This window comes from Bufo bufo, chromosome 2 (genome assembly GCF_905171765.1).
Source record: "Bufo bufo chromosome 2, aBufBuf1.1, whole genome shotgun sequence".
In the NCBI taxonomy this organism is placed as follows: domain Eukaryota; kingdom Metazoa; phylum Chordata; class Amphibia; order Anura; family Bufonidae; genus Bufo; species Bufo bufo.
In genome coordinates, this window is record NC_053390.1 from 201,505,334 (window position 1) to 201,520,456 (window position 15,123).

Genomic DNA, 15,123 nt, shown 5'->3' on the forward strand with positions numbered 1-15,123 from the left:
ATCTGCTGCACACTTCTATATTCCTGCCAGACACTGATCCATGGCCGAACGACTATTCAGTTCATGGAGAGGACTGTGAGAAATGCAGCCCTCCCCATGCTGTAGGTCCTGAAGCAGCTGGAAAGAAGATGAAAGCTCCATTGACTGCAGGTTGAGGACCTTTGATGGAGCAAGACCAGGAAGATTCTAAATATATGTAGTGGGTTCTTGAGATATGATTTTTATTAAGGATAATAGCGTGTATGATGATGTGTGTAAATGTGTTGTGATGTGTGTAAATGCATTGTGCATGCCGCAGTGCTGTCTGTGTGTGTGTATCAGCTGTGCATAAAGTAGTGCAGTGTGTATCTAATGTGCATGCCGCACTACTGTGTTGTATTCACTGTGCATGCAGCAGGGCTGTGTTGTGTATAATATATGTGGTGCATAGCCAGGTGCGTGTATTTGTATAATGTCATGATCATGGAGAGAATAAAAAAAAAACTCCCTAAAAAGTAAAGAATTTAGCAGAATAAGCTTGTCAATAAAAAATCGTAAAACATAGACAAGAAAGCAGGAAGCAGTTACCACACACTGAAAAGTGAAGGCAAGTAACATATACGATAATGCTTAGACCAGGATTATACATACACAGATAACATTGCACATATCCCATATTACATAAATATAACCAGAACCTCGTCAATATGAGATGTGGTCACAGTCACAAGTATACTGACAGTGACAATAAGGTCTCTTTCACATGGGTGTCGCGTGTGAGGGCCGGATAGGATGCGGGTGCGTTGCGGAAAAATGCACGATTTTTCTGCGCGAGTGCAAAGCGTTTTGATGCGTTTTGCACGCGCGTGAGAAAAATCGGCATGTTTGGTACGCAAACCCGAACCTGGACTTCTTCACAGAAGTTCGGGTTTGGGATCGGTGTTGTGTAAATTTTATTATTTTCCCTTATAACAAGGTTATAAGGGAAAATAATAGCATTCTTAATACAGAATGCTTAGTAAATTGGGGATGGAGGGGTTAAAAAATAAAAAACAAACTCACCTCATCCACTTTTTCACGCAGCCCGGCTTGTCTTCTTTCTTCTTCTTTGAGGACCTGGGAGAAAAGGACCTTTGGTGACGTCACTGCGCTCATCACATGCTCCATCACCATGGTGATGGATCATGTGATGGACCATGTGATGAGCGCAGTGACATCACCAAAGGTCCTTTTATCCCAGGTCCTCAAAGGAGAAGAAAGAAGACAAGCCGGGCTGCGTGAACAAGTGGATGAGGTGAGTTTTTTTTTTTTTTTTTTTTTAACCCCTCCATCCCTATTGTACTATGCATTCTGTATTAAGAATGCTATTATTTTCCCTTATAACCATGTTATAAGGGAAAATAATAAAGATCGGGTCCCCATCCCGATCGTCACCTAACAACCATGCGTAAAAATCGCACCGCATCCGCACTAGCTTGCGGATGCTTGCGATTTTCACGCAGCGACATTCACTTATATGGGTCCTGCGTTGCGTGAAAAACGCACAATATAGAGCTTGCTGCGATTTTCACGCAACGCACAAATGTGCATAGCCCCATAGAAATGAATGGGTCCGGATTCAGTGCAATGTGTTCACCTCACGCATTGCACCCGCGCGGAATTCTCGCCCGTGTGAAAGAGGCCTAACTGTACTATGACATGTACAGCATGTGTTTTGCTGTATCCTTTTTTCAGGGGTCAGTAGCTGTCCAACAGTGCTGGCTGTGAAGGGTTAATACAATAGCAAAGACCTATCACCTTGACCTATGTGATAACATACTATGTATATATGAACAGCTTATCTGATAGATGAAAGGAGAACAAATGTTGCTGCAGTGGCTGATTAGCGGCTGTTATGTAATACACAGAAAAATAGCAATTCCGGAAAAAAACAAAAAAAGGATTAGTACTCATTTTTCCATGCGTAACCCCATACAGTTGCTGAAGAAGGAAACAAGATAAATCGCAGAGCAAGTTAAACATTTTGATGCATAGTTCATAATTTATTCTGCTTTACAAGAAGGTAATTGCTTTGTGCTGCTAAAAATGTTTGGATCGGAGAGCTGCAGTGTAAGCAGGATTGTGCCGCGAAGTATTGTAAAGCAAACAACTGACATTGATAGATCTAAATCATTCCCCCACAAAATGTTATGCAGCACACATCAAAAGCCAGAAAAATTACAAGACTTCATTTTCTGCTCCGCTGAGCATGTAGAGGTGAAAAGATCACACTCCATTGTATGGGTAGGTGTGTTTTTCATGTAATTATTTGCACCATTATTGTCCTTTGTATAATAGGAGATCATTCTTAATCTCCACTGGCAAAATTGGATCATCTGCTATAATCAACATTTTTTTTTTTTTTATATCGCTGTGTTTACAGCTTTACTATTAATGGTTTCTTTATTCATCCATGTGTTATTAAAATGTGGTTACTTACCGCAGTGCTCACGTCTGATCTCTGGAAACAAATGACTGCAGAAAATAGGACTACATAGTATAAAGGTGGCCAATGCCATCCATACACATTAGTAGAGATGAGCACATTTTTTAAAATTTGTTTTGAGTCCAATTTGCACGAATCCGTTGTCTGATTTGATTCAATTGAATTGATAGTGCCCCAATTGCCCAGAAAAGTCTTTTATGACACTCTGAGGTATCCTAAGAGTGCATCTAACCTCATTCAAGCTCTTTAACCCCCTTCCCACACCATGCAGTAAATGTATGGCATGGAAAGCATTACATTAACGCACCATGCCGTACATTTACCGCATGGCTTCAAACTATCACAGGTAACAGTGACAAATGACAATCCAATGCTGGCTGCTGTCAAGAACAGCCGACCATCACTGCAAACTGCCGCAGTGGTCCTGCACTGGCAATCAACGCTGACTGACCAATAGCAGCCATGTACCCCCATAGATCGTCCTATCCCTCAGCTCCTGTGTGTGTTAGCCTGTCTGTGTGCTGACTAGGCCTTGCTGTGTGGGCTGATTAGGCCTGTGTGAATGATCTGGGATCACTTGTGATGCCGTCATCCCATTACTGCCAATTTTTTTTTTACTAAAGTAAAAAAAATAATAAAACAAAATAAAATTGTAATAGTAGTAGGCTAGTTAGCATTAACTACAGTGGGGCAAAAAAGTATTTAGTCAGCCACCAATTGTGCAAGTTCTTCCACTTTTCATCATAGGTACACTTCTGTCACGGCTGTATGTGAGCAACAATAGTATACACAGTAAAAGAGCTACTGACCGGACCCAAACTAGGGAGGATAAAGGGTGACCCCTGTTAGACCCTCAAAGCTCTCCCTATTCTGCTAAAGCACATGCCCGGATCCAAATGGCGGAACGAGGCATGACCACTGTAACCCCTACAATAGTGGAAGGGGCACGGCCACCGGTGCCCTACTCAGTATATGGAGGGAACCGTGGCCACCTCAGATCCAGTCAGAAAATAATCAGGTACACAACAATGTCTGTACACTTAGCTGAAGGTGTTGCAGCCGCAGAGAAGACGGATCCAAGGACAGCTGGCAATATCCGGAGTGCTTGCTGCAGCAGAACACAGGTCCAGTGAACTGATAGCTACAAGTGAAGATACTAAAGCAAGAGCTACAACTGAAATGAGAACTATAATCCACGCCCTACAATAGGAGGAGGGCGATACAGATGACTGGAGATGAGCGCTTCCACACTGGAAGCGCTCATCTCCGTGTGACACTGACTGTCCTGTCTGCCTAAAGTTAGTTGCGGGCCGGCGCGGGGGGGCTCCTAAAGACTCGGGGGGCCCGGGGGCAATTGCCCCCCTTGCCGCTATGGAAGCGCCGGCCCTGCCCAGCGACAGCCCCAAAACATCACTGCTCTAGAGGAGATCTGCATGGAGGAATGGGCCAAAATACCAGCAACAGTGTGTGAAAACCTTGTGAAGACGTATAGAAAACGTTTGACCTCTGTCATTGCCAACAAAGGGTATATAACAAAGTATTGAGATGAACTTTTGTTATTGACCAAATACTTATTTTCCACCATAATTTGCAAATCAATTCTTTAAAAATCAGACAATGTGATTTTCTAGATAATTTTTTTTTCTCATTGTTGAGGTATACATATGATGAAAATTACAGGCCTCTCATCTTTTTAAGTGGGAGAACTTGCACAATTGGTGGCTGACTAAATACTTTTTTGTGCATTGGGGTAGGCACCATCTTGGAGTGTGGGACGCAGTATGGGTAATGCCTCTCTTTTGAACTACATTCTATTTTGTATAACCACTTGCAGATTATTGTATTAAGCTTGTGATTTTCTTTGCACTTTGCACTTTATGATTAGCCTTTTATGTGCATAGTCGAATCTCTTGTTTACATACACTGCTCAAAAAAATAAAGGGAACACTTAAACAACACAATGTAAGTCCAAGTCAATCACACTTCTGTGAAATCAAACTGTCCACTTAGGAAGCAACACTGAGTGACAATCAATTTCACATGCTGTTGTGCAAATGGGATAGACAACAGGTGGAAATTATAGGCAATTAGCAAGACACCCCCAATAAAGGAGTAGTTCTGCAGGTGGTGACCACAGACCACTTCTCAGTTCCTATGCTTCCTGGCTGATGTTTTGGTCACTTTTGAATGCTGGCGGTGCTTTCACTCTAGTGGTAGCATGAGACTGAGTCTACAACCCACACAAGTGGATCAGGTAGTGCAGCTTATCCAGGATGGCACATCAATGCGAGCTGTGGCAAGAAGGTTTGCTGTGTCTGTCAGCGTAGTGTCCAGAGCATGGAGGCGCTACCAGGAGACAGGCCAGTACATCAGGAGACGTGGAGGAGGCCGTAGGAGGGCAACAACCCAGCAGCAGGACCGCTACCTCCGCCTTTGTGCAAGGAGGAACAGGAGGAGCACTGCCAGAGCCCTGCAAAATGACCTCCAGCAGTCCACAAATGTGCATGTGTCTGCTAAAACGGTCAGAAACAGACTCCATGAGGGTGATATGAGGGCCCAGAGGTAGCCTGACTGCCATTAGGTACCGAGATAAGTTCCTCAGACCCCTTGTGAGACCATATGCTGGTGCGGTTGGCCCTGGGTTCCTCCTAATGCAAGACAATGCTAGACCTCATGTGGCTGGAGTGTGTCAGCAGTTCCTGCAAGACGAAGGCATTGATGCTATGGACTGGCCCGCCCGTTCCCCAGACCTGAATCCAATTGAGCACATCTGGGACATCATGTCTCGCTCTATCCACCACAGACTGTCCAGGAGTTGGCAGATGCTTTAGTCCAGGTCTGGGAGGAAATCCCTCAGGAAATCGTCCGCCACCTCATCAGGAGCATGCACAGGCGTTGTAGGGAGGTCATACAGTCACGTGGAGGCCACACACACTACTGAGCCTCATTTTGACTTGTTTTAAGGACATTACATCAAAGTTGGATCAGCCTGTAGTGTGTTTTTCCACTTTAATTTTGAGTGTGACTCCAAATCCAGACCTCCATGGGTTGAAAAATTTGATTTCCATTTTTTTTTTTTTGTGTGATTTTGTTGTCAGCACATTCAACTATGTAAAGAACAAAGTATTTCAGAAGAATATTTAATTAATTCAGATCTAGGATGTGTTATTTTTGTGTTCCCTTTATTTTTTTTGAGCAGTGTATATACATACATTGCCAGTACTGTCTGTGTCCCTCTTCCTCCGATGATGTCATATTTTTTGCAAACCCTCTTTTTAACTTTTTTTTATTATATGAACTAATATATTACATGCACTATTGTTATTGTGTGCGGTCCAGTCATTTTTGTAGGTTTAGATAATTCATACACAATTTTCATACCTGAATTTGAAGTTTTACCCTGCTCTAACCCCAGAACATACATATTTTATACAAACTTTGAAAAACTGACTACACTAAACAACTATGCTGGATTTTTTGTGCTTCAGGGGTTGCAGTTGCAGAAAATGTGTGAATCCTGCTGCAATTCCTTTAATTTCTGTGGGATCACGGCTACTCGGAGATGCCCCTGCGATCCTGGCCATGACAGCTGTAGCACAGCAATTGTCCCCATGTAGCCCTACTTTTAAATTCAGAAAGGCACCAGTGGAGTCAAAATGCTCATATGCTCATTGTACCCTAAGATCTGGGGTGTAGTTTCCACAATGGCTTCACCACTGTACTGGTACCTCGGGGGCTCTACAAATGCAACATGGCACCCAATAATCTCTGCCAAGACAGCATAGTATTCTGACATATATTGCTATGGGTAAACTGATGATTGCTGGTCGAAACAAACATCCTCTTTAAAAGCACATTACAATATAATTCTTTTTAATAAAAAAATGGTCCAAAAACATCCATTTTTGGTAAGAGATGCCTTTTTTCTCTGTCTTCTGTAAGTGGGCACCATTTTAAGAGATTCGTCCAAAATGAGTTGCAAAAGTATTTCATTTGCTAGAATACAGTTTTTTGGGGGGAAATTTATAACAAAGGCAATTCATTTAGAATTGATTTGCTGATCTCTGAAGTTGATCAAAATGGACAATTTCAACCAAAACAATTGTTCAATGGGTAAAATCTAACAACAAATGACTATTTTAGCTGACCAATGACTGACCCCCATCAACTGAAAAGAAGTGTCTTCCTTTGAAAGAATGTTCCCAGAAAGATTGTTCACCCATCATTCACTGTCATTAAACATGTACAACCTGTAATGTAAAGGCCAGTATGGGCTACAGTGAGTCTGCAAAACGATTTTTCCCCAGACAATCATTCCTTCCGTAGTCATTCTACCATCCACCTACTGTACTTCTATCTATTGTGTATGGACACCTTTCAAAGAGTGCTCATTTCAAGTAGCAAAACCAGAGGACTCCTGTAAGAATAATGCAATCATATTTTTTTCCCTTCATCTAAAGTTAGTACATGAACCAGAATTCTTATCCGGCCTCAGCTATTTATTTATTTATTTATTTATTTATCTATTTATTTATTTCCTCCTGAACGCAGATTAATAGGTTTATGACCATGTATACATTTTTTTTAAATTTCGGCCACTGTTCAATTCATCCATTTGGGGTTTGTCCATCAACGTTATTAGTTCTGTCAGAAAACAGCCTGCCTGAGCTCTCTTGTTTTTTTCTTCCAAATCCCAACATATTTGCCGGGTAGCGGCTGGATCCCCACTGGATCCCATTATGGTCAATGGAGCCAGCGGGCATTACGGTAACATCCGGCAATGCCTCATCCAGATAGCTCTGGCAGGCTGTTCTGCGCTGGAACAGTCTGCTGGAACTAATAACGCTAGTGTAAAACAAGCCTTAGCACTTATGATCTAGTACCTTATGTGGAGCTGGTCAGATCTCATATAGATTGGCTATAAGACCTCCTGTGCTGCTTTGGAGTTTGGCCACAGATAAGAAGTACATACATCTACAGGTAGAGACCTACACCATTCACTAATTTTACTAAACTGTATTTGTATATGGTGGGCACATTCCCAATTCCTTGAGACACAAACCCCAATAAAAGCCCACAACATTCCAATATCACAAAATCTGTTGTGAACCTCCTGTCTGGGTGTCATCACATCCAAGCCTATCTGCCTGGTTTACACTTTGAGAACCAGTCATGTTCTTTTGGTTATCACCCTGGGTAACACTGACATGGAAAAGGACCTAGGAATTTTAGTATACCGCAAACTAAGCTGTAAAAACCAGTGTCAGGCAGCTGTTGCCAAGGCCAATAAGATAATGGGTTGCATCAAAAGGGGCATAGATGCCTGTGATGAGAACATAGTCCTACCACTTTACAAATCGCTAGTCAGACCACACATGGAGTACTGTGTACTGTTCTGGGCTCCTGTGAACAAGGCAGACATAGCAGAGCTGGAGAGGGTTCAGAGGAGGGCAACTAAAGTAATAACTGGAATGGGGGGACTACAGTACCCTGAAAGATTATCAACATTAGGGTTATTCACTTTAGAAAAAAGACGACTAAGGGGAGATCTAATAACTATGTATAAATATATCAGGGGTCAGTACAGAGATCTCTCCCATCATCTATTTATCCCCAAGACTGTGACTGTGACGAGGGGACAATCTCTGCGTCTGAAGGAAGGAAGGTTTGTACACAAACCTAGAAGAGGATTCTTTACGGTAAGAGCAGTGAGACTATGGAACTCTCTGCCTGAGGAGGTGGTGATGGTGAGTACAATAAAGGAATTCAAGAGGGGCCTGGATGTGTTTCTAGAGCGTAATAATATTACAGGCCTGATTGGAGTCGGGAAGGAATTTTTTATTCCCCTAAAGTGAGGAAAAGTGGCTTCTGCCTCACAGGTTTTTTTTTGCCTTCCTCAGGATCAACTTGCAGGATAACAGGCTGAACTGGATGGACAGATGTCTTGTTTCAGCCTTATATACTATGTTACCCTGAGCAACATTCTTAACTACCAGAGCCAGTCCTAATGTGGATCTGCCTCCACAACTCATGTCCCCCTACTGACAAGCCACCCTGCAGTTAAACTTGTGGTATGCTCACGTGGACCATAAATAACCCTAACTGAGTGTGTAAAGTACCGCGGTTCCACCTTGTGGACCAAACATCAAAAATGTAATTAAAGCTAGAAACCCTTCTCCCTCTTTCTATTGTTCTATTCATTTACCACTCAGGCTTCCTGGATTGATCACTGCCACTTTCCTTCACCTACTCCCCATGTCGCTGCTCTAAAACCTGCATTCTAGTCCCCTATCCTGGGAGCCACATGGCCCCCTTATGGTTTTTCCCTGGGAGTATCCCCATTCAGCCTTTTACTCTTAAAGACATTTTCCAGTATTAAGATATTAATAACCTATGCTCAGGATAGGTCATCAACATCTGATTGGTGGCGGTCCAACTCTCAGCACCCCCGCCGTCAGGTGTTTAAAGAGCCCATGTCACATTGATGAGTGCTATGGCCCCTTCTAGGTCAGGGATGTCATGTTCATAGGTCACATAGCCTAGTCGCAACTCTGTCCTATGCAAGTGAATGGGGCTGGACTGCAGTACCAAGCACAGCCACTGTACAATGTATGACGCTGTGCTTGGTCTATATAAACGATAAACTCCCGGAATTTTGATGAAAACTTGTGAGACTTTATTTGGAAATGCGGCTGTATAAATCCGGTGTAACATTTCGGCCTCACTCGGCCTTTATCAAACTGGTTCCGCTGATAAGTTTATGTGCAGAGCTGCGCTGAAGGAATAGTGCCGTTGCACATTTATGAGATGCGCCTCACAAGTTTTCATCAAAATTCCTGGAGTTTGTCATTTATATATACGTCCGGGGTGGAAACCCGACTCCCAGGAAGAGTAAGCAGAGTGCCAGGAGGTTTACTTGCATTATAGTCTACCCTGGCTGTGCTTGGTCTGCAATGAAGAGGCCGCAGTGCTCATCAGAGCGTGGCGGTCTCTTTAAACATCTGATCGGCTGGGAAGCCAGATGTTGGAACCCCAGTGATCAGATATTGATGACCTATCCTGAGGGTAGGTCATCAATATTCTAATCCCTGAAAACCCCTTTAAAAGCAGATAACCCCTTTAAATGGATATGTCAACCCTGAAAGTACCCGTATATATGATGGTTCTACACTAAGTTTCTTCTCTTTATGGGACTTACGGTAAATATTTTAGTTGGACACAATATTGGGAATTGATTCATGTGTAGTAATATCGCTGCCTTTTTCTACACTGAATATGCCCTTGTATTATAAGTTTCTGTACTGTATAATATATCTGCACTGGCCCGCACTCATCTGTATAATGATTTAGAGCACATTCATGTCCGGTAATGACTAGTAAGAGCACAATAGCTGTTCTTCTAGTGTTTGAAGAAGTTTTGAAATATGATTATGCTTGCTGGGGAACCTGAAAATGAAGCAACTAAATGTAGCATCATTACTAAAACTGAGGACAGTCATGAAGAATGGAATTTTATATTACAGTCATTGCTCTGTTAACTTAATGTATCCCTGTCATGGAGCAATAAGTATTCTATAGTCTTTTTGGAATACACAAGTGAGGGGCTATTTTTCTCTCAATAAATTTACCTTTTTATATTAGACAATTGGCTTGAAACTGTTCCCAAGTACAGAAATGCTTTTCTATGAATCACAATATATCATTTAAATTATTATTTGTTCCCTTTGTACACTAACATGCTGAAACCCTGATCTTTCTTTCTTCCCCTGGTGTTGTCCAGGTATTAAACGCCTATTTTTAACACATTAGCACCAATTCTGTGCTTTCCCACATTTTTAATTTCTATGTACCACCCTAGCATTGCCATACATATAAAAGAGCAGTAAGTTGATGGTTGAGTAACTAACGGATTGTCTGGTGAACGATCGCCTCACAGATACAACCATACACATTGTGGTCTGTATTGGCCACTACCATTGTTCAAACTGGCCACACATTTTCAATGAGGCTGGTGAAGGACGAATAATCTTCCTGGGAACATTCTTTCACGGATGAACAATCTTTATTTGGACGAAAGTTCTTTTGTACGACTGTCAGGCGAAAATTTCAAACACTGCTGACATCTTCTCACTCAATGTCAGTCTGTCATTGGTTGGCTAAAATGACTGTTGTTAAAATTCACTTGACTAATGATCATTTTTGGTTGAAAGTGTTCAGTTTGATCACCTTTAGACTAATGTGTATGGGTTACATAGTAACATAGTAACATAGTACATAAGGCCGAAAAAAGACATTTGTCCATCCAGTTCGGCCTGTTATCCTGCAAGTTGATCCAGAGGAAGGCAAAAAAACCCTGTGAGGTAAAAGCCAATTTTCCTCACGTTAGGGGAATAAAAAATTCCTTCCCGACTCCAATCAGGCAATCAGAATAACTCCCTGGATCAACGACCCCTCTCTAGTAGCTATAGCCTGTAATATTATTACGCTCTAGAAACACATCCAGGCCCCTCTTGAATTCCTTTATTGTACTCACCATCACCACCTCCTCAGGCAGAGAGTTCCATAGTCTCACTGCTCTTACCGTAAAGAATCCTCTTCTATGTTTGTGTACAAACCTTCTTTCCTCCAGACGCAGAGGATGTCCCCTCGTCATAGTCACAGTCCTGGGGATAAATAGATGATGGGATAGATCTCTGTACTGACCCCTGATATATTTATACATAGTAATTAGATCTCCCCTCAGTCGTCTTTTTTCTAACGTGAATAACCCTAATTTTGATAATCTTTCAGGGTACTGTAGTTGCCCCATTCCAGTTATTACTTTAGTTGTCCTCCTCTGGACCCTCTCCAGCTCTGCTATGTCTGCTTTGTTCACTGGAGCCCAGAACTGTACACAGTACTCCATGTGTGGTCTGACTAATGATTTGTAAAGTAGTAGGAATATGTTCTCATCACGGGCATCTATGCCCCTTTTGATGCAACCCATTATCTTATTGGCCTTGGCAGCAGCTGCCTGACACTGTTTTTTGCAGCTTGGTTTGCTGTTTATTAAAATTCCTAGATCCTTTTTCATGTCAGTGTTACCGAGTGTTTTACCATTTAGTATGTACGGGTGACTTGCATTATTCCTTCCCATGTGCATAACCTTACATTTGTCACTGTTAAACCTCATCTGCCACTTATCTGCCCAAGCCTCCAATCTATCCAGATCCCTCTGTAGTAGTATACTGTCCTCTTCAGTGTTAATTACTTTACACAGTTTAGTGTCATCTGCGAAAATTGATATTTTACTATGCAAGCCTTCTACAAGATCATTAATAAATATATTGAAGAGAATAGGGCCCAATACTGACCCCTGAGGTACTCCACTAGTGACAGTGACCCAATCTGAGTATGTACCGTTAATAACCACCCTCTGTTTTCTATCATTGAGCCAGTTACTTACCCACTTACAGATGTTTTCTCCCAGTCCAAGCATTCTCATTTTATATACTAACCTTTTATGTGGTACAGTGTCAAATGCTTTGGAGAAGTCCAGATATACGACATCCATTGATTCGCCGCTGTCAAGTCTAGAACTTACCTCCTCATAGAAACTGATTAAATTAGTTTGACATGACCGATCCCTCACAAAGCCATGCTGATATGGCGTTATTTGCTTATTTCCGTTAAGATGCTCTAAGATAGCATCTCTCAGAAAACCTTCAAACAGTTTACCCACAACAGATGTTAAACTTACCGGCCTATAGTTTCCAGTCTCTGTTTTTGGACCCTTTTTGAATATCGGCACCACATTTGCCATGCGCCAATCCTGTGGGACATTCCCTGTCAGTATAGAGTCCGCAAATATCCGAAATAAGGGTCTGGCTATGACATTACTTAATTCCCTTAGGATACGGGGGTGTATGCCATCCGGTCCTGGCGATTTGTCTATTTTGATCTTTTTAAGTCGCTGTTGTACTTCTTCCTGAGTCAGACAGGACACTTTTAATGGCGAATTTATTTCAACATTCAGCATTTCATCTGACAGTTTATATTCCTCAGTGAATACATTGGAGAAAAAAATATTTAACAGCTTTGCTTTCTCCTCGTCGCTCTCTGCGACTCCCCCCTCATTACTCTTTAAAGGGCCGACACCTTCAGATTTATACTTTTTAACATTTATATAATTGAAGAACATTTTAGGGTTAGTTTTACTCTCTTTGGCAATTAATCTCTCGGTCTCTAGTTTGGCCGCTTTTATTTATTTTTTACATGTTCTGTTTTTTTCCTTATAGTTTTTCAGTGCTTCCGTGCTACCCTCCTGTTTTATGGTTTTATATGCTTTCTTTTTGTCATTTATTGCTTTTTTTACAGTTCTGTTTATCCACATTGGTTTCTTTTTGTTCCTTAACCTTTTATTCCCATACGGTATGTACCTCTCACAATGAGATTTTAGGATGTTTTTAAAGATGTCCCATTTTGTGGCTGTATTTTTATTTTTGAGGACTTTGTCCCAGTTAGTTAGGCCTATGGCCTCTCTTAGTTGGCTAAATTTAGCTTTTTTGAAGTTTGGTATTTTTGTTCCTCCCTGTAGAAACGCTCTTTTGAATGATAATTGGAAGGTTATTACTTTATGGTCACTATTTCCCAGGTGTCCCCCAACCTGCACATCTGTTGTTCTGTCAGGTCTATTGGTTAATACTAAGTCCAGTATGGCCGTCCCTCTAGTCGGGTCCTGAACCAGTTGGGAGGGGTAATTGTCTTTGGTTATTGCCAAGAATCTGTTTCCTTTATGAGATGTACAGATTTCAGTTTCCCAGACTATATCTGGGTAGTTGAAGTCCCCCATAATAAGCACCTCATTATGATTTGCCGCCTTGTCTATCTCGTTTAGTAGTAGATTTTCTGTTGACTCTGGTATATTAGGTGGTTTATAGTAAACTCCTATTAGTAATTTATTGTTGTTTTTAGCTCCATGTATCTCTACCCACAGTGACTCCACATGTTCATGTCCCTCACTTATATCTTCACAGAATGTGGGCTTTAGACAGGACTTTACATAAAGGCAAACCCCTCCCGCTCTCCGGTTTTGACGATCCTTTCTAAACAGAATGTAACCTTGTACATTAACTGCCCAGTTATAGCTATCATCCAGCCATGTCTCAGTTATTCCCACTATGTCATAGTCCTCCTCACACATCACTAATTCCAGTTCACCAGTTTTATTAGTCAGGCTTCTGGCATTAGTATACATACATTTGAGAGGTTTATGTATATTTTTTACCCTACACCTTTCCTTCTGAACTGTTCTAGTCCCTCCTTCCATTCCTCCCCCAGTCCCACTACCTTGCCCCCGGTCTCTATCTGCACTATCTTCCCCTTCTATAGTGTAATTACCCTCCCCCCCAGTCCCTAGTTTAAACACTCCTCCAACCTTCTAGCAATCTTCTTCCCCAACACAGCTGCCCCTTCCCCATTGAGGTGCAGCCCGTCCCTACGATAGAGCCTGTAGCCGACAGAGAAGTCGGCCCAGTTCTCCAGGAACCCAAACCCCTCCATCCTACACCAGTTCTTGAGCCACTAGTTAATTTCCCTAATCTCCCGCTGCCTTTCTTGTGTGGCCCGTGGTACAGGTAGTATTTCGGAAAATACTACCTTTGAGGTCCTTGCCCTAAGCTTTTGACCTAAATCCCTGAAATCATTTTTAAGGACTCTCCACCTACCCCTAACTTTGTCATTGGTTCCGATATGGACCATGACCGCTGGATCTTCTCCAGCCCCTCCCAGTAATCTGTCAACCCGATCCGCGATGTGTCGAACTCTAGCGCCAGGAAGACAGCACACTGTTCGGCGATCACGGTCTTTGTGACAGATTTCCCTATCTGTTATCCTAATAATTGAGTCTCCCACTACCAGCACCTGTCTGGCCTGCCCTGCTCTCCTGGTCCCCTGCTTACCGGAGCTGACATTCCCCTGACTGGCAGAGGAAGTGTCCGTCTGCGGCAGTGCCGTCCCTGGACTGATATGCCCCTCATCTGCCAAACGTGCAAACTTGTTGGGGTGTGTCAGATCAGGGCTAGCCTCCCTGGCACTCTTCCCTCTACCCCGCTTTCTAACTGTTACCCAGCTAGCTACCTCACTTTCCTCAGCCTCCTCTCTGTCACCCTCCCCCTCATCTACCCCAAAGAGTGCTTGCTCGGTGAGAAGCAAACTCTTTTGCAAATTGTCAATGCCTCTCAGTGTTGCAACTTGCTCGTTTAGAGACTCGATTAGCGATTCCAAACGGGTAATTTGCTCACATCTTGAACAAAGAAATTCACCCTGGAACGGCTGTTCCAGGACTGCATACATCATGCAAGATGTGCACTGGACTGCGTTGTCAATTGTGCAACACATACTAAATGGGGATTACACCACAAAAGCAAAAAATACAATACAATGTAGTACTAAGAAACTGGCTAATTGCAGTCCCCCACTGAAGCCTCTGAATCTAAAGTCACTTAATCTTAAGTCACACACTTACGCAACCACACTTAATCAACCACGCGTCGCGGTAAAACTCGCGTTATATATCTCCTTATATAAATATAAATGCAGCTCAATACACCAGCCTGGTTTGTTTCCCCTCTGGACTTCAATTTTAGCCCATGGATGTACATAACTATAAGCCATAGCAC

At 42.4% G+C, this 15,123-nt stretch overlaps 1 protein-coding gene across 1 annotated transcript in view; it reads left to right on the forward strand.

Annotated features, from left to right (window-relative positions):
- The window catches only part of KSR2 (kinase suppressor of ras 2), a 564,921-nt gene that overhangs the window by 488,014 nt on the left and 61,784 nt on the right, over window positions 1-15,123 (forward strand). The gene's annotated exons all lie outside the window — the stretch shown is intronic.